The sequence below is a fragment of the Suricata suricatta genome, chromosome 17, assembly GCF_006229205.1.
Source record: "Suricata suricatta isolate VVHF042 chromosome 17, meerkat_22Aug2017_6uvM2_HiC, whole genome shotgun sequence".
Classification (NCBI taxonomy): Eukaryota; Metazoa; Chordata; class Mammalia; order Carnivora; family Herpestidae; genus Suricata; species Suricata suricatta.
The window spans coordinates 8,681,126-8,704,581 of record NC_043716.1 but is presented as its reverse complement, the minus strand read 5'-3'; the positions used below and the strand labels follow the sequence as shown (position 1 = coordinate 8,704,581).

At 49.1% G+C, this 23,456-nt stretch overlaps 1 long non-coding RNA gene across 1 annotated transcript; it reads left to right on the top strand.

Annotated features, from left to right (window-relative positions):
• The first annotated feature begins 2 nt into the window (after positions 1–2).
• Positions 3–22,916, top strand: LOC115282755. Its single transcript, XR_003904735.1, has 2 exons — positions 3–80; positions 22,729–22,916. It is a non-coding gene; the product is annotated as an uncharacterized LOC115282755 (long non-coding RNA).
• The last annotated feature ends 540 nt before the right edge of the window (positions 22,917–23,456 follow it).

The following is a 23,456-nucleotide window of genomic DNA, read 5'->3' as shown; positions in this document are numbered from 1 at the left end:
GCCGGGGCGCGCTGGCGCCGGGGACCCTCGCTCCGGACCCCCGCCGGGTTCCCCAGAGGCTTCCACGACCGCGCACCAGGGTGAGGCCCTCGGGAGGGGAGGGGAGGCGGCTGGGGCGTCCGACGAGGCGGGGAAACTTTGGAGCAAGGGGGAGGGGGTGGGGGTCTCAGCCCAGAGTCGGGTTTCTCAAAGTGGGCTCTGTTACGCATAGGTGCCGAGTCCTCTGAGGTGCTGGCTAAAAACGCAGGCTCCCTTGCCTGGCCCCGGACGCACGGAATGAGCATCTCCCCGGGGCGGCCTGGGGATCTGCATTTTTAGCCAGCCCGTGGGCTGACCCCGACACGCGCTCCTTTGACACCCGGCCGGCGGGGTGGGGGGCGGCGAGGGCTGGGTGGTGGTGGCGGTGGTGGAAACTCCGTCCCAGGTTGTGGACTGTGGGCGTGCCCTTTTATGGAGAGAGCTCCTCTGGTTGCTTCCATCAGTCTCTTAAAGGGTCTGGACCATCAAGGTGGAAAGAACTGTTCTCTCTTGTTCGCGCTCTCACACATCTGGAGAAGGTTCTTCCGGGTCACCCCGTGCAGAAACGCAGAGGCGTGCCTGGCATGTAGGGCCGACAACCACACAGTCCTGCTGGCCCCCTCCCTCTGCTAGGCTCAGCCCCTATGAGATTGACCCCTGAAGTCTGATGGTGCTTGGGAAGCCAACCGGGGCCCCGTGGGAGAGAAGGGTAAGGCACGTGGGGCCCCTTCCCTGGCACGGAGCACGGAGCATGCTGGTAGGCGGTGGTGGTGCCCTGGTGGCATCCGCAGGGCTGCGGAGCGCTAGCCTTGTGTGCGCTTGCCCCTGACCCTGGCCCTTGCTGCAGTTTTAGTGCAAAGGACAGTGTGGGCCATGGGGACAGGGAGCAGTTCCCACGTTCGGGAGAGCTGGAGCCCAGCACGCACTGCACGCTGAGTATCAGGCAGGCCCTCAGCTCCTTCCTCTGTCGTGTGCGGATAACACTAGGTCAAGAATTGGGGGGGGGGGGTAAGTAAGATGAGGGGCCGCAGAATCTGCAAGCACAGTATAGGTGTTCCGCGGAGGACAGCTTTCCCAACTCAGCATCACTGGGCCTTCCCAGGGGTGTTTTCTCCGCCAACCCTGAGGACCCGGAGGATGAGCCCTCCTATCTCCCCCAGAAGGCTTTCTGTTCTCTTTGGACGCCCCGCTCTCAAATGCCCATCTCCCCCCCCACCCCCCAGAACACTCAGTTTTCTTGGAGGCTTACCCAACACCTTCCTGCCTGGACCCTCTGTGCCGAGAACACACACATTTGGCATCTCCAAAGAACCCAAGCTGGGAAGCCCTCTGGTGCCTGTCCTCTCTGGCCCACAGGACTGCCAGACAGGGCGACAACAGGGAAACTTTGCTGACCAGGCCCCTCCTTAGGGACCAGGGGCTCCGCGCACCTGCAGGCAGACCACAGTCTGAACCGGCTGGTTGGCCTGCTTGAGGGCATGTGGTTGGGGCACTTGGCACCTCAGTGGAAGAGGGTCCCGGCCAGTCCCTCCCTTAGGATCTGAATGTCATCCTTTTCCTCTGCTTCAGAGACCTGATTCTACCTTTCCTCTCCTCTCTCGGAGTTTTGGTGGTTGATTTTTTTTTTTAACTCCACTTTCCCCTCTTTCCTGGCTTGTTCTCTTCCGTGTATAATCTGCTCAAATCTCTTCCATCTATTTACAGAGAAAACTTTTCATGTGCCCCGTCCCCTCCAGTCCGCAGTGCCCCCCCCCCATTCCTTTTCAGCTAAGCTTTTTGGAAACATTTATTTACAGCGTTTACCTCTGTTCACCCCTCTTCTGGAGTGGGATGGGGGAGGGAGCTTTCAGCTACACTATGTCATTAAAATGACCCTACTGGTCACCTGGTTGCTAAGTTCAGGGGCCGCTTTCAGTGTGTCTTCTTGTTGCCTACTTTGTTTTGGTTGAAACCCTACTCCCTTGGCGTGTAAGACATCACTCCCTTCTTTGCTATCTCACCCTTGCAACAATGGCCAGGTCTTTATCAATGTCCCCATTTCACACGTGAGGCAGTAGAGAGGTTAAGCCACTTGCTCAGGGACAGGGAGGGGCGGGGCTGGGATTCACGCTTGGGTTGGTCTGAGGAGCCTAGGTTGTCAGTGTTACTTTGTATCATTGAACCGCGGTGGTTTTTTTTTTTGTATGTTTCTTTATTTTTGAGGGAGAGCGAGAGACAGAGCAGGAGCCCAGGAGGGGCAGAGAGAGAGGGAGACACAGAATCTGAAGCAGGGTCCAGGCTCCGAGCTGTCAGCCCAGAGCCCGACATGGGGCTTGAACTCACGGACTGCAAGATCATGACCTGAGCCAACGTCGGACGCTTAATTGGCTGAGCCACCCAGGTGCCCCAGTTCTTATGGAGACTCCATGCCCAATGTGGGGCTTGAACTAACCACCCCAAGATCAAGAGTCAGATGCTCTACTGACTGAGCTAGCCAGACACCCCTGTTGTTTGTTTTTTTTAAAGGGAGATAGATCACTTTACTAAGAGAAAATCATGTAATTTATCCTTTCGGTCATTCTCTTTTAAGCAGGTAACTTTTTTTTAAGTTTATTTATTTATTTTGAGAGAGGCAGAGACAACAGGAGCAGGGGAGGTGCAGAGAGAGGGAGAGAGAATCCCAAGCGGGCTCTGTGCTGTCAGCACAGAGCCCCACACAGGGCTCGAACCCACGAATACACGTGACCATGACCTGAGCGGAAACCAAGAGTCGGACGCTAAACCGACTAGCCACCCAGGCGCCCCCTAAGCAGGTAATTTTTTGTAACATCAGAAGCACTGGTGTGTTGTCATCTTCAAACCTGGAATTAATGAATTCACATCATGATTTCCCTTTGGACATTTATTTCAGTTTCTGCTCATGAGCATAAGAACTTGAAGTATAAGATGCCTAATGGAATTTGAAGATAATTCAGATTGTATAAATGTTTAAATCAAAATATCTAATATATGGATCAAACAGTACAATTTTTTACTGCTGCAATAGGTTTTACATTGATTATATTATCATGTTTTAATCATCCTGCAAAAAGCATTATGATGCCCCGCCCCTTTTAAAATTTTTTAAATGTTTATTTTTGAGAGAGAGAGGCAGAATGTGAGCAGGGGAGGGTCAGAGAGAGAGGGAGACACAGAATCTGAAGCAAGCTCCAGGCTCTGAGCTGTCAGCACAGAGCCCGGCGCAGGACTTGAACCTACCGACTGTGAGATCATGAGCTGAGGTGAAGTCGGAGGCTTAACTGACTGAGCCACGAAATGCCCATGGTGCCCTTTTAATTATTTTTATGTCTTTATTTTATTTTGAGAGACAGAGGCAGACAGCGAGCAGGGGAGGGGCAGAGAGAGAGGGAGACACAGAATCGGAAGCAGGCTCCACGCTCTGAGCTAGCTGTCAGCACAGAGCCTGACACGGGACTCGAACCCACAGAATGTGAGATCATAACCTGAGCTGAATTCGGATGCTTAACCGACTGAGCCACCCAGATGCCCCCATGGTGCCCTTTTTAAAAGAAAAGCTGAGGTTTAGGAAAAATAAAGAATTCGGCCAGTGCCTCCTTGGCAAGAACTGAAGATTGGAATTTCAAAACCAAGTCTGCACTGCTTTTGAGAATATAGATGCTTCGTGTGTATTTTAAACATTTTTGTTTGAAAACGTTATTTCCACATAGTTGCTGTTTGTCTTTGACTATGAGGAGGGGATGTAGGTAGAAACACAAGACAGGAGGCTGGGGGGACCTGCGGCCCCTGGGAAGGTGGGTGGGAGGTGACCCAGAATGTGGCTGGACTCAGACAAGAATCAGGTAGACTGTGGCGCTGATTTGGGGAAAGGAGGGGAAAGAGGCAGATGAGTCTGCCAATGGAAGAGACATTGAGGAGCTCTTGCCTCATGGTCTTCCCTTCCCTTCCCTTCCCTTCCCTTCCCTTCCTTCCCTTCCCTACTCTACTTTTCTCTCCCCTCCCCTCCCCTTTTCTTTTTCAATGATGTAGAAACTAGCCCGGGGAGGAGGCAGGGCAGCAGCGGCAGGACCCGCAGTGGACAGGGACGGGGGCGGGGAGCTGTCTGGAACAGATGGAGGCAGGGCCCTCGGGAGGCGGCAGACCCGGAGCTGGATGGCATCCTGGTGGCATGAAGTTTGCTCCGCTCCAGCTGCTCAAACACCAGAGCCAGGAAGTGAGGGATGAGACTGACCCAGTGTTGGGGTTTCTTAGGGCAAGTTAGGTGGCAATAGGTCCTGGAAGCGATGTCGATGTTGAATGTCGTTGGGGAAGGAGACGATGCCAGGAGGCCAGGAGTGAGGAATCAGCCAGCGACTCTCCACCTGAGGCCGCCATCAGAGTGCACTTGTTAAAACACAGATCCCTGAGCCCCACCCCCAGAATTTCTGATTCAGGAAATCAAGGGCAGCGGCATTTTACACGGGTCCCCGGGACACTGATGCTGCCGTAGGTGTGTCTGGGGACTGCACTTTGGGAAGGGTGGGAAGAGCTGGGCCTGGGCAGGAAGGAAGTAAATTGTTGTCTCCTGAGATCTCATTAAGGTTGCAAAAGGGGACAGAAGCATTTCTGGACTCTGAGGAATTTAGGCGTTACTGGAAGAACTGGCCCCGAGGGAACACTGAAAACACACACACACACACACACACACACACACACACACACACACACACGGGGTCCCCGTCTCTCGGTTCATTTTCTTTTGAAGGACAACCCTCCTCCTTTCTAGGGTGACCAGTTAGCCTCCTCGCTCACCAGCTCCCCTGACAGCTGGTGCCTTCTTCTGGCCACTGGGTAAAGGCCCCAGGGTCCCTGATGGTGGCACGTGCTGGGGATGCATGCGAACCCCCTACATTTCAGTCCCAGAGCCTGCCGGGTCAAGCAGACCACCTGTGTGAGACCCCACATGGCAGATCTAGCTCTTCTCAGGACCCTGGGAGCCGTGGGATACCTCGCCCAGGCCTTTTCCAGAACAGATACTCTCAGATGGCCAGAGAAATGGCCTGTGACAAGGAGGAAATCCAGGAATGGGGCAAGGGGCCAGACCTCCATGAGTCCCGAGACCTCCACGCAAACAGGACGCCAGAGGGGCACATCCATCCAGTGCGGCTGAGAACGGCTCACAAGGCTGACTTCATGCTTTCCCCTTTCTGCTTCTTTCATTCTTTCTCCACGGCTCCATGCATGGCTTGCTTTAATCTAGTTATTTCGTTAGTTATGTAATCAGTGCCCGTGAACTCACCACCCAACGCAGAACAGAGCCAAGGTAGCCATTTCATCGTGCGGTTCTCTTCCAGCCCTTTGTCCTAGCTCCTGATTCCTGTGCTCATCATTCCCTGCTTTCCTCTTTATATTACTTACTTTATTTTATTTTGTTTTATTTTTGAGAGAGAGAGCATGAGCAGGGGAGGGGAAGAGAGAGAGGGAGACACAGAATCCGAAGCAGGCTCCAGGCTTTGAGCTGTCAGCACAGAGCCTGATGCGGGGCTCGAACCCAAGAACCAGGAGATCATGACCTGAGTCAAGGACAGAGGCTTAACCGACTGAGCCACCCAGGCGCCCCTCTTTATATTATTTTAAAATTTCTTTGTCTAATGGGCAATGTCGAACACACACAGAACTAGGGAGACTAATAAAATAAACTCATATGTACCTATTTTCCAGATTCCAGCTTTTCAAATCGTGGCCAATCTTGTTTTTTCTCTATTCCCACATCCTCTGGGGAGTTGACTTGCATTCACATGTGTTCCTAAAGGCTAGCTATTTTTTATTTCCATTGTCTCTACCTTTATCTAAGGGTAGGCTGCCCTGTGTAATTTTTTTTCAGAGTTACTGTTTTCATTTAATACTGTGTTGGTAAGCATCATCCTTATTGCTGTCACTGCAGTTAATTCGTTTTGATGATGTATAATATATAGTCCATTTATGGGTGGACCTTGGTTGATTTCTCCACTCCCCCACTGCCGGCCATTCAAGTTGTTTCCAGCCTTTTGCTGCATTGGAGAGTGCTTTTCTGATGGTCTTGTACATTCTTGTCATACACCTGCTAGCACTCTGTGAGTGCAGCTGTTTAGCATTAGAATTAAGGCTGGGGTGTGGGGCACCTGGGGGGCTCAGTTGGTTGAGCATCGGACTTCAGCTCAGGTCACCATCTCATGATTCGTGAGCTCGCGCCCCGCATCAGGCTTCGGATTCTCTGTCCCCCACCCCACCCCCTCCCTTGCTCACATTTTCTCTCAGAAATAAATAAAACATTTGGGATTAATGCTGGATTGTTTCGCATCAAAGTGTTACCCCACCGCTGCACCGTAGGAGAGATCCCTGGCGGGACTCGTATATTCTTCTCTCCATACTGGTTACTGATAGATGTTTTCACTTTTTCCGGTTAAAATGGGATCTCAGGGGCCTTCATTTGCATCTCCTCGGTAACTGATGTCTTAGCTTAGCCTGCCAAACAAAATACCGTAGACTAGGTTTGGGACTTGCTTGGGATCTATCATCCCCTCCCTTTTTTCCCCTATTGCCCCCTTTTGGGAGGGGGGCGTCTATTCTAAGCCATTTTGTTGTGGCCGTAGACTGACTACGATAAGCTACGACGACGTTGACTATGCCTTCATTCGTTCCCCACCCGTGCATTTCCTTTCTGTGTTAAATGTCCATTTTGCCCATATTCTATTGGGTTTTTTTGGTCCATTTTCTTTCTTTTTAAAAAGTTTTTAATGTCTTTTATTTATTTTTGAGAGACAGAGAGACAGTGTGAGCAGGGGAGGGTCAGAGAGAGAGGGAGACACAGAATCTGAAGCAGGCTCCAGGCTCTGAGCTGTCAGCACAGAGCCCGATGCGGGGCTCGAACCCACGAACCGTGAGATCATGACCTGAGCCGAAGCTGGACGCTTAACTGACTGAACCACCCAAGCGCCTGGGTCCATTTTCTATGGGTTGTTGTATTCGTTTCCTATTGTTGCTACAACGACTCACCACGTGAAAAGAACCTTGTATTCACTTCCTGTTGTTATTACAAATCGCCACATTCTTAAAAGAACATGATTTTCTCGAGTCACAGTTCTGGAGGTTGGAAGTCTGAGGTGGGTCTTCCTGGGTAAAACAGAGGTGTTGGCACAACTTTGTTCCCTCTGGAGGCTCCAGAGGGACGTCTGTCTCCTTTTCTCTCCCAACTTCTAGAAACTGCTCATACTCCTTGCCTCACGCCTCCTTTCCAGCCACCACATCACTTGGACCTCTGTTTCTGCTGTCATATCTCCTCTCTCTCTGACCTGCCTACTTCCCTCTTATAAGGATCCTTGAGATTACGTCGGGCCCACCCCGATATTCCAGAACAATCTCCCCATCCCGAGATCCTTAACCCCATCTGCAGCGACCCTTTGCCACGTACGTGAACATATTCAGTAGTTCTGGGAACCGGGATGCGGACCCCGTGGGAGACCGCTGCTCTGCCGTGTTCTCACACTGCTCGTCCCTTTCTCGTGGCTTGGTAGAAGAAGAGCCACGTAACAGAAAATGACTCTGCCCCCTGGACACTGCCAGGCAATAGGGGCCAGTCCCCACAAGGGACCAGCGCCCGATTGCAACAGCTCCCCACCCTCTCTGCTGGGCGCCCATGGGTGCTTGAGGAGGCACAGGGGAAGGCAAGACACTGTCTCCACCACCAGCCAGGAGAGCGTCCCCAGTTCAGAGGTGCTGAGAGACACAGGCGTGATCTCTGCACCTCTCTGGGCTTTGGCACCTCCTCTGTGAAATGCGAAGTCTTACTGTACCTGCCTTTCAAGGTTGTTGTGAGGATAAAATGAGGTTGTGTGCGTTACTGGCTTTATATACTGCCTGACATGTACTACTTCATAAATGGCAGAATCAAAAGCCAGATTGAAGATTTCCCAGATGGCCACGAAAACCAAAAACCCAATTAAAACGTGGGCAGAGGCCTTGAACAGACATTTCTCCAAAGAAGGTACGCGAACAGCAGATGGAAAGGTGTTCAGCATCCCTAGTCGTTAGGAAAATGCAAATCAAAACCACAAGGAGGTGCCCCTCCATGTCCACTAGGATGACTGCTAGCAAAAGCAGAAGCAGAAGCAGAAAATAACAAGATTTGGCAAGGATGTGGAGAAATGTGAAGCCTTGTGCGCTGTGGGTGGGAATGTGAGATGGTGTGGCCACTATGGAAAATAGTATAAAACTAAAAAAACTAAAACAAGAGCCACAACATGACCCAGCATCTCCCCAACCCCACCAGTTTCTGGATATTTATTCAAAGAATTGGAAACGAGATGTCAAAGAAGTGTTGGCACACTCATCTTTATAGCATCACCATTCACAATTGCCAAGGGGTAGAAACAACCTAAATGTCTGTCAGTGCATGAATGGAAAAAGAAAAGGGGCTATTTCCATACAACGGGATAGTTTCAGCCTTGAAAAGGACAGAAATCCTGTCCCACGCTACAGCATGGGTGAACCTTGAAGACCTTGCGCTAAGAGAAATAAGCCAGGCACAAAAAGACAAATACTCTGTGATTCCACTTATAAAGAGACAGGAAGCAGAAGGGTGGTTGGCAGGGGTGGGGGACAAAGCGAAGAGTCGTTTAATGAGTATTACAGTTTCCGTCGTACGAGACAACAAAGTTCTAGAGGTTCCCTGTGCAACAGTGTACCATCCTGGACGCTAAACAGTTTGTTGAGGGTTGGCGCGCCTGGGTGGCTCAATTGGTTAAGCATTTGAAGTTCAAGGTCAAGGGCCAAGCATTCAAGGTCAAGGTTCGTGGTTTCGAGCTCCCACATCAGGCTCTGACAGCTTGGAGCCTGGAGCATGCTTCGGATTCTGTTTTCCTCTCTCTCTGCTCCTCCTCCGCTTGTGCTCTCTCTCTCTCTCTGTCTCTCAAATATAAATAAACACTATAATTTTTTAAATTTGTTGAGGGTAGGGGTTTCTGAGTGGCTCCGTCAGTTGAGCGTCTGACTCTTGTTTTCAGCTCAGGTCATGACCCCAGAATAGCAGGATGGGGCCCTGCATTGTGCTCTGTGCTGAGCATGAAGCCTGCTTGAGGTTCTCTTTCCCTCTTCCTCTCTCACTGCCCCTCTCCCTCGCTCGCTCACTCTCTCTGAAACAAATAACAAATTATTTATTTATTTAAAAAATGTTTAAGTTTATTCATATTTGAGAGACAGGGAGGACAGCATAGGGGCGGGGACAGAGAGAGGGAGACACAGAATCCCAAACAGGCTCCAGGCTCTGAGCTGTCAGCACCGAGCTTGATGTGGGGCTCAAACCCACGAACTGTGAGATCATGACTTGAGCCGAAGTTGGATGCTTAACCGACTGAGCCAGTCAGGCACTCCTCTAAAATGAAAAAAAAAAAAAAAAAAAGAATTTGTTGAGGGTGGAAAAAGTTAAGGGTAGATTTCATGTTATATATATGTTTTTTGCTACAATAAAGAAGAGAATTTCAGGGAAGCCACACCCTATCCTGGGTCCTATCACTCTTCTTTTCCAGAGCCAGCTTCCCTCCCCTCCCCATCTGTGGTAACTGCACCTTAATCCACTGATGTGTTTATCCTTAGAAACCAAGGCCTGTGTGGGAGCTTCCATTAGGTACCCCTGATAGTCCGAAACACTGTTAATTACTTTCCATGCCAGCCTCCCCAAAGGACAGCCCAGACTGGCCATTTTGAGTGGAGGCAGGAATGGAGAAAGTTGCCTTTTCCTTCTTCTGAGTTGCCTCTAGTTTGTGGTTTATTTATTCGATACATGTTTGCTGAGCTAAGCATTGTGGCGATACTAAAAGTGAGAAGAATCAAGCCAAGAGGTATGGCATTCCAGATAGCAGAAATAGTATGTGCAAAGGTCCTGGGGCCGGAAAAAGAGTTTGGCATGTGTAAGGAATGGAGGAGGCCAGTGGGAGGGAGGGTGGCGTGGAGAGAGGCTGAGATGTGGCTGGAGCTTGTTTTTGCAGGGCTTCATGAAGCAAGTAAAAGCGGGAAACTGTTCTCTATTAACATTCAAGTCTTCTGATGAAAAATATTACCTAAGGACATCCTTGGGTTCTCACCCGGGGTCTGTAACTTGCTACCTGCGGACTCTCAGTCTTGGGCATGCATTTGAATCACTTGGAGGGCTTGTTACAACACACTGCAGGGCCCCAGGGCAGAGTTTCGGACTTAGTAGATCTGGGCGGGGTTCGGAATTTGCAGGTCCAGCGGGTTCCCGGGAGATGCTGCCGCTGCCGGTCTTTGCACCACTTTGCATCATGCTCTCCGCACGTCACTGATTCTCTCTGAGTCTTCTTCATCTGTAACATTGCCCTTCGGATGCGATCTCAAACGAGATCATGTATTGGAAGAGCCCTCGGTAACCATTTAAAAAAACGCAGAGGGAATGATCAACTTCGTGATGCTCAGTCGTCACTGCTCCGCCGTTTCCTTCATCATTTACCAAGAATGTGCACCTGTAACCCCGGCGGCTGACTGCAAAGGCGCAGGGCTGCTTAATCTCATTTACCCTCCGTGTGTCTGAGTCTCTGCCCACGTGACTGTTGGATAACCACTTGTGCTGAGGGACGGGTCCCACCCTGCCTTGGGAGAGACCTTGAGATTCACCCCTGTTGTTCACCCCACAGACGGAGGCTTGATGATGCTTCAAGTGTTTGTGGTTATTTTTGTCAGCCATCATCTCCTCCCACCCCTCCCCAAGAAAGCTCTCCAGTGAGTCATCCGGGAGGCCCAGGAGGCGGTTGACTGGTGTTTGACCATTGAGGAGACAGGAGAAGTGGCGTCTCCTTGGGGCTTGCTTTGAAGAAAAATTCCACGGGTTCTAGCCTCCTGGAAAGCCGATCTCCAGAATTTGTGTCTATGATATACATTAGGTGTGTGTCTTTTTATTTGTATTCGCTCAGAGATTCGACAAATATTTGTTGAGTAGCTGCTATGTAGCTACTTCTTTTAGGCTCTGGGGGTAGAGCAGGGTACCAAGTACCAACGTACTCCTTCGTGGAGTCTGTGTGTGTATAATATTCATGGAACATCTATTGAAAGCCTACTATGCGTCGTGAAATGTATAGTCTGGCAGGGCAGACAGACTTGTAACGAAATACATGAATTAAAGTGTTACAGGGCCTCTGATGGAAATAAACACAGGGTGGGGTGCAGTGAGTCATAGAGGAGGAAGGGGCCCCTGGAGAGGAGCTCCAAGGAACCTGTTATTAAGGATGGGTGAGGGGCACCTGGCGGGATCGGTGGTGGAGTATGTGACTCAGCACCATGAGTTCAAGCTCCAGCTGGGGGTAGAGATTATTTAAATGAAAAATAAAGCTTTAGGGGCACCTGGGCGGCTCAGTCGATTAAGTGTCTGATTCTTGCTTTCAGCTCAGGGCATGATCTTGCTGTTTATGGGTTTGAGCCCCATATCGGGCTCGGTGCTGGCAGTAGGGAGCCTCTTGGAATTCTCTCTCTGCCCCTCCCCAGCTTCCTCTCTTTCTCAAAATAAATAAATAAACTTAAAAAAAAAAGAAAAAAAGAAAAGGAAAAGTTTTTTTAATCTAAAGATTTATTTTATTTTATTTTGTTAAAAATTTTTTAATGTTTATTTATTTTTGAGAAACAGGATCATGAGCTGAAGAGGCAATGAGAGAGGATGACACAAAATCTGAAGCAGGCTCCAGGTTCCAAGCTGTCAGCACAGAGCCCAACATGGGGCTAGAACGCATGAACTGCAAGATCATGACTTGAACCGAAGTCAGACGCTTAACTGACTGAGCCACCCAGGTGTCCCAATATATAAAACTTTAAAGAAGAGTGTCTCAGTTGGTTAAGCGTCCGACTTTGGCTCAGGTCGTGATCTCATGGTACGTGAGTTCAAGCTCCACATTGGGCTCTGTGCTGACAGCTTGGAGCCTGAAGCCTGCTTCAGATTCTGTGTCTCCCTCTCTCTCTGCCCCTCCTATACTCGCACTCTGGCTATCTGTCTCTCTCAAAAATAAAAATTTTAAAAAAGCATTAAGAAAAAAGACGGGTGGCACATTCCAGCCTGACTAAGGGGAGAGATTCTGCAGTGAGGAAGTGGTGTGCTGCATCTCGGCACGTCGGTACCTCTAATGGTTCCATAGAGTTGGAATATGGGTGCAGGGGATGGAGGGGAGGTTGGAGAGGTGGGCAGGGTCCCGGCCACGAAAGCCTTAGGTGACAAGGATTTGGTGCTTAATCCTGCAGTCAAGGTATTGAAGTGTTGAAAAGTCCAGGGCAGAGAGCGAAACGACACTCCTGTGTTGTGGGAAGATTATTCTAGAGGAGGTGGAACGGGAGGTAGGGAGCTGGAGGTGCGGGCTGGAGCCGAAGGGAGGGCAGTCGGGATGGAGACATAGGGTCACAGAGGGATGCCGAGGATGCAGAACTGACGGGACTTGGTTACAAGTTGGATGGGGGTGCAGGGAAATGTGAAGGGAAAGAGAAGAAGCTGGAGGAAGAAGCAAAAGTGTGGGGAGGAAATGACTCCTGCCTTACACCTGTTGAGTTTGGGACGCATTTTGTGGAGGGGCAGGACCCTGATCTCACCGGACACACGCAGCTGAGAATGACCACGCTTAGCAATAACTGAACCCTGATGAGTGGAGATGACGGGGATGGGAAGATGGACATGGACGGGTCAGTGGGTCCTTGTGTCATTTCACACCCTGGAGGAGGAGGCGGAGGCTTTGAAGACCATCTGGAGGTGATGTCAAAGAGGAAGATGGCAGAGCTGTTGGAGGAGGCAGTCAGGTTCTGACAGGGCACCTGGCGGCCAGAAGGAGGAAATAATGCCCAGCTTTGGGGAAGGACAGAGGCCTGTCAGGGCAGTGATCCGCAAGAAGCCGGTCAAACCAAACAAGCCCAAGATGGCAGGTGCCCTGACAGGAAACCCCGACCAAATAAGGAAGAAAGCATGAAATCCTGCATCCCTGTCTCAAGTAATGAATATTCTGGCCCCTAGTTAACAACTGGCAATAAAAGATAGAAACCCAACCCCTGCGCCCACTTGCTTTGTCTCTCTTTCTCCCTGTCTCTGTCTCTGTCTCTCTCTCACCTGTTCTCACCTCTCACGTGCTTTTCCCTTTAATAAACTTTCCCATTTGTGTTCCTTGTCCTCTGTATTGAGCGTTTGTCCTTGAATTGTTTCTAGTGAGTAGACCAAGAACCTTCCTTTGGGATGCGCTGGGTTGAGGCCCAGGGCCCCAGGGTCTCCCTAGTCCACCCCAAAAAGACAATTAGGAAGAGGCAGGGTTTAGGACCAAAGCGCTGTGGAAGCCACAGATGGAGAAAGTGCCAGATAGGAAAGAGTTGTCCCTGGTGCCAAATGCTGCCAGAGGTCAGCACTCGTACCTCTGGGTTCCCAAGAGTGACTTGAGGTCCCACTCATAAGTGAATATTTATGAAATGAATGGCAGAAACTTTGGAGATGAGACTATGAACGCCATGTCCAGAGAGTGGCCACTATCTTGTCAGTTTGTATCTCTCTAATCTTGATTTCTCTGTACCAGTAAGCCCCTTCTCCCAAGGCATCACTGAAATGATGAAAAGTAGTGGGAAATCCCACCAGAAGTAGGAGAAAGCTGCCATTGGTCTCAGAGAAAGACTTCCAGGAGCTTCTGCAAGGGTTCATGCAAGTGAGAGTAGATTCAAAGAGCCCACAGACAATTTAAGTCACCACACGCAGAGAGAGGAGAACGGACCCTCAACGAAACGGGGCGTGCTCCAAACTTTGGCAGAAGGCACAGTCTCCTGCACACATCTCAAGGAGGGGTCATGCCAAGGACTGTGCCGAATGTGAGGGACAAGGCAGGGACCAGGACAGACGAGATCCCAGCCCTGAGGGAGCTTACATTCGAGTAGGAGAGATGGACAAGAACAAGTGTGATAAATGCCACGAACAAATCAAAGTAGGATAGACCAGTAGAAACTGGAGACAAATTCATTGAGATGCATGGTAGTCGGTTTATCTTGCTGAGAAATTCCCACCTTTGGCACACAGCAGATTTCAGGAGCCCTCCTGTTTTGTGATTTATCATATCTTGCACAGAGAATTTGCTCCTGTCGCTTTTTGGACAACCCTCCCTGCCAGTGGTGGGAGTGGGGGAGGGTGTGGGAACATTCTGTGAAATGCTCACACCCCAAGGCTACTCCCTGATTCCCTAGCTCAGGGATCAGAGGCAAGATGGGCCCTTGGGAAGACTTCAATTTAATAGAATGCCCATATAGCTAAGGTTTGTGTCAAAGCAACAACCTCTAGCCACTGCGGGAATCCTTCATCTAAGTCCATCCTGGGGTGTTTCAAGCCCGAAGCAAAGGAGGTCCTTTCTTTTCTGGACTGGCAGCTGTGAGGATGTGAGTTCAAAGATGATGGTGCCTCTTCCCTTTCGTGTGAAGAAGCTTCACTGCAGAGAGAATGAAGCCAACGCACCCAGAGCCGTGGAGATATGAGATGGAGACAGAGAATCCTGCTCTCCTGGCAGCCAGGTCTGCCATGTTGCTTCTTGTGGTTTGGTTACCTGATTCTCTCCCCTCTGCCCCCCGCTTTTTTTCCCTTGTTTTGCCAAAGCTGCTTCCTGTTGAGGTTCTGCCAGATGTAACCGAAGTCACACAGAGCTGGGATCACACCACAGTTTACTCCAAGAGTCAGTGCTGGACAGAGCAAAGCAAGGACTCCTTACCAGTGGGCTTTGACACATGCAGCCCTACCAGTTAAAGGAGGGGAACCCCAAGCTAACTTCAGAGGCAGAGACCCCCACCATGTTTGTCCCATTCAGGCGTCTCAGCTCCTAGGACCAAAATGGGGTTTTAGGGAATGGCTCCTTATTAGCTAGGATGAGCTGAGTGACCATGACAAAAAATACCCCAAAATATGTATTGGTTCAAACACAAGAAAAGTTTGTTTCTCATTCACCTAACAGACTGCAGCATGCGCTCTTGCGTTGATGGGTGGTTCCTTCCCATGGGGTGACTCAGGGACCCAGGATCCAATATGTGGTTCTAAGATAGCCTAGTTATCATCTACATCTTACCAGCAGAAGGGGAAATATGATTCTTCAAAACTTTATCTTGCAATCTCTTCAAGTCACATGCTATTGGAGAGAACCAGTCACGTGGTCATACTGAACTGCAAAGGAGGCTGGGGAGTGTAGTCTAACCTTGCACTTTGCTATAACCCCCATCACTACAAAAAGAGAATGATTTCAGTGGGCAGAGAAGTTTGACTTTCCGAGAGGACCAAATGTTAGGCACTCTGGTGTTTGGATTCTAATTCTAGACTCCGATTTCTTGATCTTGACGCTGTTGCCATTTGGGTCTGGATAATTCTTTGGCGGTGGGAGGGACTCTGTCCTGGGCATTGCAGGGTGTTTACCAGCATCCCTGGCCTCTACCCACCTGATGCCAGGAACACCTCTTCCCTTGTCTTCCCCCAGCCCCAGACATTGCCAAATATCCCTGCGGCACAAAATCACCCCCAGTTGAGAATCATTGTTCTAAACAATGAGAGCGTGTCAACCAGGGACAAAATGCAGTGAGGCCACCTACCCACACTTTGTCACTTGGAAAGCTCATGGAGTCGCTGCTGGTTTTTGCTCACAAAATTGACAGAGAGCGTAGCTGAGGCGCTGGCTTCAAGCCCAGGTCCAGGGTGAGGGTCGTGCCGGAGGTTGTGCCGGAGGGTCGCGGCCGGAGCAGCGCGCACAGCCATGCTTCCGCCAGTCTTTTCACTTTGCCCAGTATCTCAAAACTGTAGCGGCTTGTTTGCAAAGAACAGGCTTTCTGGATTATCTGGTGCTTAACAATTCTCTGAAACTTCTGTGAGAAATACAGTGTTGTTGTTGTTGTTCTTGATACCTTGCCTAACATGAGACAATGTGTGTAAGCACCTGGCAAGTCCTTGTTCTGTGTGGACGTGGCAAAGGAGGGAGGGGGGCAGATGCCCAAGAAGGCTATTTGTTTCCGGAAATGGGTCGTCTGGGAAAGACTGAGGAGAAGCCCTCGGCCTGGTAAAACCAGGCAGTGCTTCCATCCAGCAAAGCATTAGGAGGCCAGTGGTTTTTGACTGATCTTCTAGAACCCCAACAGCGCTGTTGTGACTTCAGAGGAAGTGGCTTTTCTGGTTGTAGCTGATGCGTATTCCTTCACGGTCCCTGGGGATCTTTGGGAAGCGCTTCAGCGTTTGGGCCGCGATCCTAGACAAAGAGGTTTGTGTGTGGCTGTCAGAGCAAAGTATTCATTTCCTGATTCAGCGGCGACATGCAAGGCTCTTGAACACGAAGCAAAGACGGTTACAATGACTTTTTAAAAATTTTTTAAGCTTATTTATTTTGAGAGAGAGCAAGAGAGCGAGGAAGGGGCAGAGAGACAGTGAGGGAGAGAACTCCAAGCAGGCTCTGTGCTGTCAGCACAGATCCTGACATGAGGTTCGATCCCACCTGTGAGATCATGACTTGCCCCCAAATCAAGAGTCAGACATAGGGGCGCCTGGGTGGGTGGCTCAGTGGGTTAAGTGTCTGACTTGGGCTCAGGTCATGATCTCACGGTTCCTAAGTTTGAGCCCCACGTCGGGCTCTGTGCTGACAGCTCAGAGCCTGGAGCCTGCTTCTCATTCTGTGTCTCCCTTCCTCTCTGCCCCTCCCCGGCTCGTGCTCTGTCTCTCCCTGTCTGTCTAAAATAAATAAACATTAAAAAAAAAAAAAAAAGTCAGACGCTTAACCAACCCGGCCACCCAGGGGCCCCTAGTCATTTTGATTGTAAAGCTACTTGATGGAGATGAGATACGAGGTCTTCATCAATAAAGCTCATTTTTTTTTTTTTTTAGTTTTTTTTAATGCTTTTTAAATTTATTTTTGAGAGACAGAGAGAGACAGCTGGAGCAGGGGAGGGTCAGAGAGAGAGGGAGATACCGAATCTGAAACAGGCTCCAGGCTCTGAGCTAGCTGTCAGCACAGAGCCTGACACGGGGCTCGAACCCCTGAACCGTGAGATCTGACTTGAGCCGAAGCCGGATGCTCAACCGACTGAGCCACCCAGGCGCCCCAATAAAGCTCATTTTAAAACACAGTGGGAGAAGGGAGTAGAGAAACGGCCTCTGGTGCTGGGGTGGCATAAACCTGTTAGTTTGTGTGCAAATAGCGAAGCACTCCTTCTGGTTATGAGCAACGAGAGTCTGAATAAGCATCTGAAGATTCACAGGCCCACGTGTCTCATTCTTTCCAGGCAGGCCTGAAAACACTAGATTTTGGCTATTTGCCAGTTGCTGTTTAGCCTGGAAACAACAGAGAACACAGGCTCTCTGGTCTTGTGTTACCAAGTGACTGCTCCCGTTCCAATGTGACAGAGTCAGTCCCCCGCCGGGCACCTCCCAGTCACGTTCCGTGGCCCACAAGTGAGTGTCCGAACACCTCGCCAGGCCCAGAAGCCCTCTGTGGGTTCACAGAGCCCAATCTTTCAGAGCCCTATCTGCCGGTGGCCCAGGAGACCTCTGTCACCCAGAACCAGCAAAGCCAAGTGTGTGGCCATGAGTGCACCAGGACGTGTCAAGCCCCCCAAATTTCTCTCTCCCAAATCCCCAAAGCTTGATGGCTCCTTTTGCGGGTTTCAGGATTCAGGTCACATGTTCTGCTTTCTAGAAAGCCCTCCTGACCTTCACTGTGGCCTCCCAAGAAGAAAGGGCCACTGGCTTCCCTGGGTCCCTCATGTCATTGATAGGCCTTTATCCACCCAGACCTCTATTTGCACTTTATTTCACACATCGTTTGAATGTCTGCCTCGCCTCTCCTCTGAGGGCAGGGCCAGGGTCTGAGTCCTCTTGGGAAAAAATGGTGCCTCACCGAGGATCTGCAGAATGTCTGTGTAATAGAGGTTTATTGAGCAGAGCAATGAACAGAAATTTCTGTCACGTGGCTCTTTTTGTTTTCAATTGTGGCAAAATACACATACCATAAAATTCACCATCTTAATAATTTTAATTACTTAATTTATTTTCATCTTAATCATTTTATTTATTTGTATCCTTTTTAAAAAATATTTACTTACTTTTGATATAGAGAGAGAGGCAGAGAGAGAGGGAGACAGAGAATCCCAAGCAGGCTTCATGCTACCACTGCAGACCCCATTGTGGGGCTCGAACCCACTAACCATGAGATCGTGACTTGAGCCAAAATCAAGAGTTAGACACTTAACTGATAGAGCTACCCAGGCACCTCTGTGTTTATTAATTTTTTATTTTAAAAAATTTTAATGTTTTTATTTATTTTTGAGAGAGAGAGTGAGAGAGACAGCATGAGCAGGGGAAGGTCAGAGAGAGAGATACAGAATCTGAAGACAGGCTCCAGGCTCTGAGCTGTCAGCACAGATCCTGATGCAGGGCTCGAACTCACAAACTGTGAGATCATGACCTGAGCCCAAGTCGTACACTTAACCCACCGAGCCACCCAGGGGCCCCTATTCATTTTTTTTAAAGAAACAGACATACTGTTCCAGGACAGCATTTTACACACACCATTTCACTAAATGCTGGTCATTCTAGGAGGGAGAACAATGTTATTTCTTTCTCAAAAGACAAGGAAATGAAGGCGATTGGCCAGTTTCATCAAGCCAACCAGTGGCAGAGTCGGGATTGCAACTCAGACACGTAGATCCCCAAATCCATGCCTTTGAGTCCTGTGCCATATTGTCTTTGCTCCGAAGGGTGGCGGGCTCCCTCGCTCTGGTGACTGAAGGGCCCCGCCTTGGGTTGGGAAAAGGAACTTCCTGAATGAGAGGTACCCTACTAGTAGACGATCACCAAGGTCGGTTGTCTGTGACTAGCTTCCCCCAGTCCGTCACAGGCTTGGATCTTCTGCAGTGAGCCCGTAACATGTTCTATATCCTAGGACACAATGACCTCATAAACTCACAATCCAGTTTGGTGATAACAAAACCACTCATAAACAACTTAGTCGCGGTGCATTTCTCCAAAATAATGACTGAATATGGGAGATCATTTAAATCTGGTTGAGATCACTCCAGTTTTGTCATCCAAGATCTCTTGGTGGTTCCGGGCATGAAATAGAGAGTGGGCTCATACTCGAATAAATCTTTCAGAAATAATCTAACTGTGAGAAGCCTTCCCTGTGCATCTCATCAAAGATCTGGCAGCTCATTAAACTGCCTGGTAAGTGGAGGGTTGTCAAGTCACACCCAGATACGCCACCACATCAACAGACTCCAAACTTGCCCTGCACGGTAGCCACTTGACACAAAAACCCAGGGCAGAGAGGACAGGGAAGGGATGGGACCGGAAGCTCCTGCTTTGATGCACCTTCTCTGCTCCAAATATACAGCAGTGACACACGAACTGTTGAAACAGAAAACTCCAAATACCTGCATAAACTCAAAGATAAGATGAATGCTGGAGGATAGAAAAGATCAAGCAGGAAAGAGATAAAATAGTGCAAGAGTGGAAATGTGACGCAGAGAGCACACCGCGGCCCCAGGTTCGCTGTGCTCTGGTCGGAAGTCAGTGGGAACGATTGGAGAGAACTAAAAATGTTTGGCCTTCACATCAGGCTCTCTGCTAGAAGAGAGGGGCAGACCAGGTCATGGAAGGAAGCTGGGAAAAAATAAACAACCATGGCTGACTGCCGCCTGGAGAGATGGCATTTCACAAGCCGCAAGACTGGGGAGGTAGGCAGTCAGAGACGCCTCATAACCAAGTCGCCAGTTGGCATATTACCGGATTTTGCATAATGTTAAGACCACGATGGGACACGGGAGTCCTAAAATGTCATTGTAAGACTATGGCTTGGCCAACTGCAAAAAGACTAGATGGGTGGGGATGTGAGCCCAGAGAGAGAGAGGGAGAGAGAGAGAGAGAGGGAGAGAGAAACCTTTCCAAGACAATAAAAAATTGGAATTGGAATCCACTCCACTTTCATTCTCTGGAACAGACTGATACAGATTTCAAAATAAATGTATGTGGCATGCTCAGGGAGATACAAAAAGGAATAACTTCTGTTTCAAACGAGAGCAAGAAATTATTTCAAAAGGAATCAGAAAAGCACCTGGCTGGGTCAGTCAGTGGAATGTGTGACTCTTGATCTCAGGATTGTGGGTTCAAGCCCCACGTTGGGTGTAGAGATCACTGAAAAAAAATTTAATGTTCATTTATTTTTGAGAGAGAGAGAGGGAGAGAAAGAGAGAGGAAGCAGGGGAAGGGCAGAGAGAGAGGGAGACCGAGGATCTGAAGCAGGCTCTGAGTTGAAGGCAAAGAGCCCCATGCAGGGCTTGAACTCACGAACTGTGAGATCATGAACTGAGCTGAAGTCAGACACTCAACCAACTGAGACACCCAAGTCCTGAATAATAAAATCTTTTTAAAAAGTAGAGGAGCCTGGGTGGCTCAGTCCGTTCAGTGTTCGACTTCAGCTCACGTCATAAACTCATGGCTTCTGGGTTCAAGTCCCATGATGGGCTCTGTGCTAACAGCTCACGGAGCCTGAAGCCTGCTTTGGATTCTGTGTCTCCCTCTCTCTTTGCCCCTCCCCCACTCACTCTCTGTCTCCGTCTCTCTAAAAAATGAATAAACGTTAAAAAAATAATAAAATAAATTCTAGCCATCAGAAACAAAGTAGGAACAGGTGACAGTAAAAAGAAACAAACTGAAATCTTCAAACTATGGAAAGAAAAACAGTCATTGAAATTTTAGAAATTAGTCTGCAGATTGGGTAAACTTGCCCATTGGCAGACCGAGAAGAGCAGTGAAAGAGAGAGAAATATAATGGACAAAGTGATTAATTGTATCTACCTTCTGGGAAAACTCAACATGCTCACATTATCTGGATTTTACCAATCTCTGTACATGACTCCCTCTTCAGATCACTGTTCATTACTGTTCATTTTTAATGTTTATTTATTTTTGAGAGAGAGAGCCCGAGTGAGAGAGGGGCAGAGAAAGAGGGAGACACAGAATCAGAAGCAGGCTCCAGGCTCCGAGCTGGTAGCACAGAGCCCGATGCGGGGCTTGAACTCAGAAACTGTGAGATCATGACCTGAGCTGAAGTCACATGCTTAACTGCCTGAGCCACTCAGGCACCCCCAGCACCGTGCACATTCTAGCTTCCTCGTGAAGTCAAAGGGCAGAGCAGGTGTGAGTGCATGAACGTGTCATGTAATAAAACCTATGTATACATATTGAAGGTGGGTGCTCAGAAGTGATTTTGACTGATAGAAATGTCGGCTCAAAAAGGCCTTACACCACTTCTCTAAACATTCGACCGATGTGGTGGCTGTGCCTTTGCTGGCTGCGTACAAATCACTGCGTTCCGTTGGAAAGTGCCTCTTATTCCCAGACCGTTTGGTTTTTCTTCTTCTAGCCCAACGGGCAGGAGAAAGGGGAAGTTTCCGGAAGGTCTGGCACCGTCCTGAGCCACACCTTCAGGTTGTTCCCCTGGGAAGTCCCTGTGCAGATTCTGTTGTGAAAATGAGTGGTTCTTGAAGCAGTAAGTCTCTAAGACAGAACACCACCTTTAGCTTTATGATGTTATCAAAGTTTAATGCTATTCAAGTTTTTGCCTGCGTTTCAACACAGAAACCAAAGCCCATGAGCTTTATAAACGCCACCTGCCACAACACCCCAGCTTTGCTGTGACACCAAAACTCACCGGCTGTAGAACGCCATGCGCTAAGCCGGGGCGGGAGGCCACACTCTGAGACTCGGTCCCGGACACACAGAGACGGGTGGGAATCGAGTAGCAGCGCGTCACACGGTTAGGAAATACGGTAAACACTACAATGAACGGTGTTTACCCTGCAAAAGTTCGCTGGTGGGAGCGGGCATCCAAAGGGCACAGCTTTTGATTTTTTGTGAAGTGGTGGAAGGGTCATCTGACTTTGGATGGATGGTTGTCCCATCAAACATGGATGGGCAGGCGATGGGCAGGAGTGCGCGTGTGCCTTTGTGTTTTTCCCAGCATCCCTTGGTTACGCTGCGTGTGGTTTTCTCTATCCACCTAGTGTTTTTAGGGATGAAATCACACATACTAAACTGGAAGGTTCCCCCGTGTAGCAATTGTGATAGAACAAATCTGTACCTTCAAAACAAGTATTCTGGGGCGCCTGGGTGGCTCAGTCGGTTAAGCGTCCGGCTTCAGCTCAGGTCACAGTCTCATGGTTCGTGGGTTCGAGCCCCGCGTCGGGCTCCGTGCTGACAGCTAGCTCAGAGCCTGGAGCCTGCTTCAGATTCTGTGTCTCCCTCTCTCTCTGACCCTCCCCTGCTCGCGCTGTCTCTGTCTCTCAAAAAAAAAAAAAAAACCATAAAAAAAATTAAAAAAAAACCAACCAAACAAACAAAAAAAACCAAGTATTCTAGGAGAGCTGACTGGGGCGCCTGGGTGGCTCAGTTGGTTAAGTGTCTGACTTTGGCTCAGTTCATGACCTCGCAGTTTGTGAGTTCAAGCAGTTTGTGAGTTCAAGCCCGAGTCAGCTCTGTGCTGACAGCTCAGAGCCGGGAGCCTGCTTCGGATTCTGTCTCTTTCCCTCTGCTCCTCCCCTGCTCACACTCTGTCTCTCTCTCTCAAAAATAAATAGACATAAAAAAAAAGAACTGACTGTATTTAAAATATTGGAATGTTCAGCAATTCCAGAATTTTCCACTAATCTTTCTTTTTCTTCTTTTTTTTCAAGGTTAGTCAAGTGAAGCAGTGCAAGTGGAGAAGGAACAAAGAAATCTGTAACTGGTTGTGTTCAATGAATTGTATATTCATCACTTATTTAACATTTGATTGCACCCCAAAAGATGATTTCATGAACAAATTTATATGATACAATCTAGGAGTTTCATTCAGAGAATAAAAGAGTGATTATAGAACTTTAATGGACACCAAAAAAAGAAGTTTTGAATGGTGATCTAGGAATTCTTTATAAACTTCCTAGATTTTGAGCCCACATTTGGATAAAAGTGGGGTGCCTGGCCAACTTAGTTAGTAGAACATGCAACTCTTGATCTCAGGGTCTTGAGTTTGAGTCCCAGGTTGGGTATAGAGATTACTAAAAAAAAAAAAATCATGACTGGGGCTGTTATGCCCAAATTTGTAATATCGTCCCAAAAAAAGACCAGAGACCACCAGGGAGACCGATCACACCTGCAAAAGCAAAGGGCTTTATTACGGGCTTAAGCTTGGGCTCACAGACTCCACCAGGGCCACCTGGGAGGCTCAGTGAGTTAAGTATCCGACTTAGGCTCAGGTCATGATCTCATGGTTCATGAGTTCGAGCCCCAAACTGGCTTGGGATTCTCTTTTTCTCCCTCTGCTCCTCCCCCACTCACGCTGTCTGTCTCTCTCAAAATAAACAAATAAACTTAAAACAAATCATGACTGGTTTGATGTTGGAGAACAAAGAGGAAATAAGAG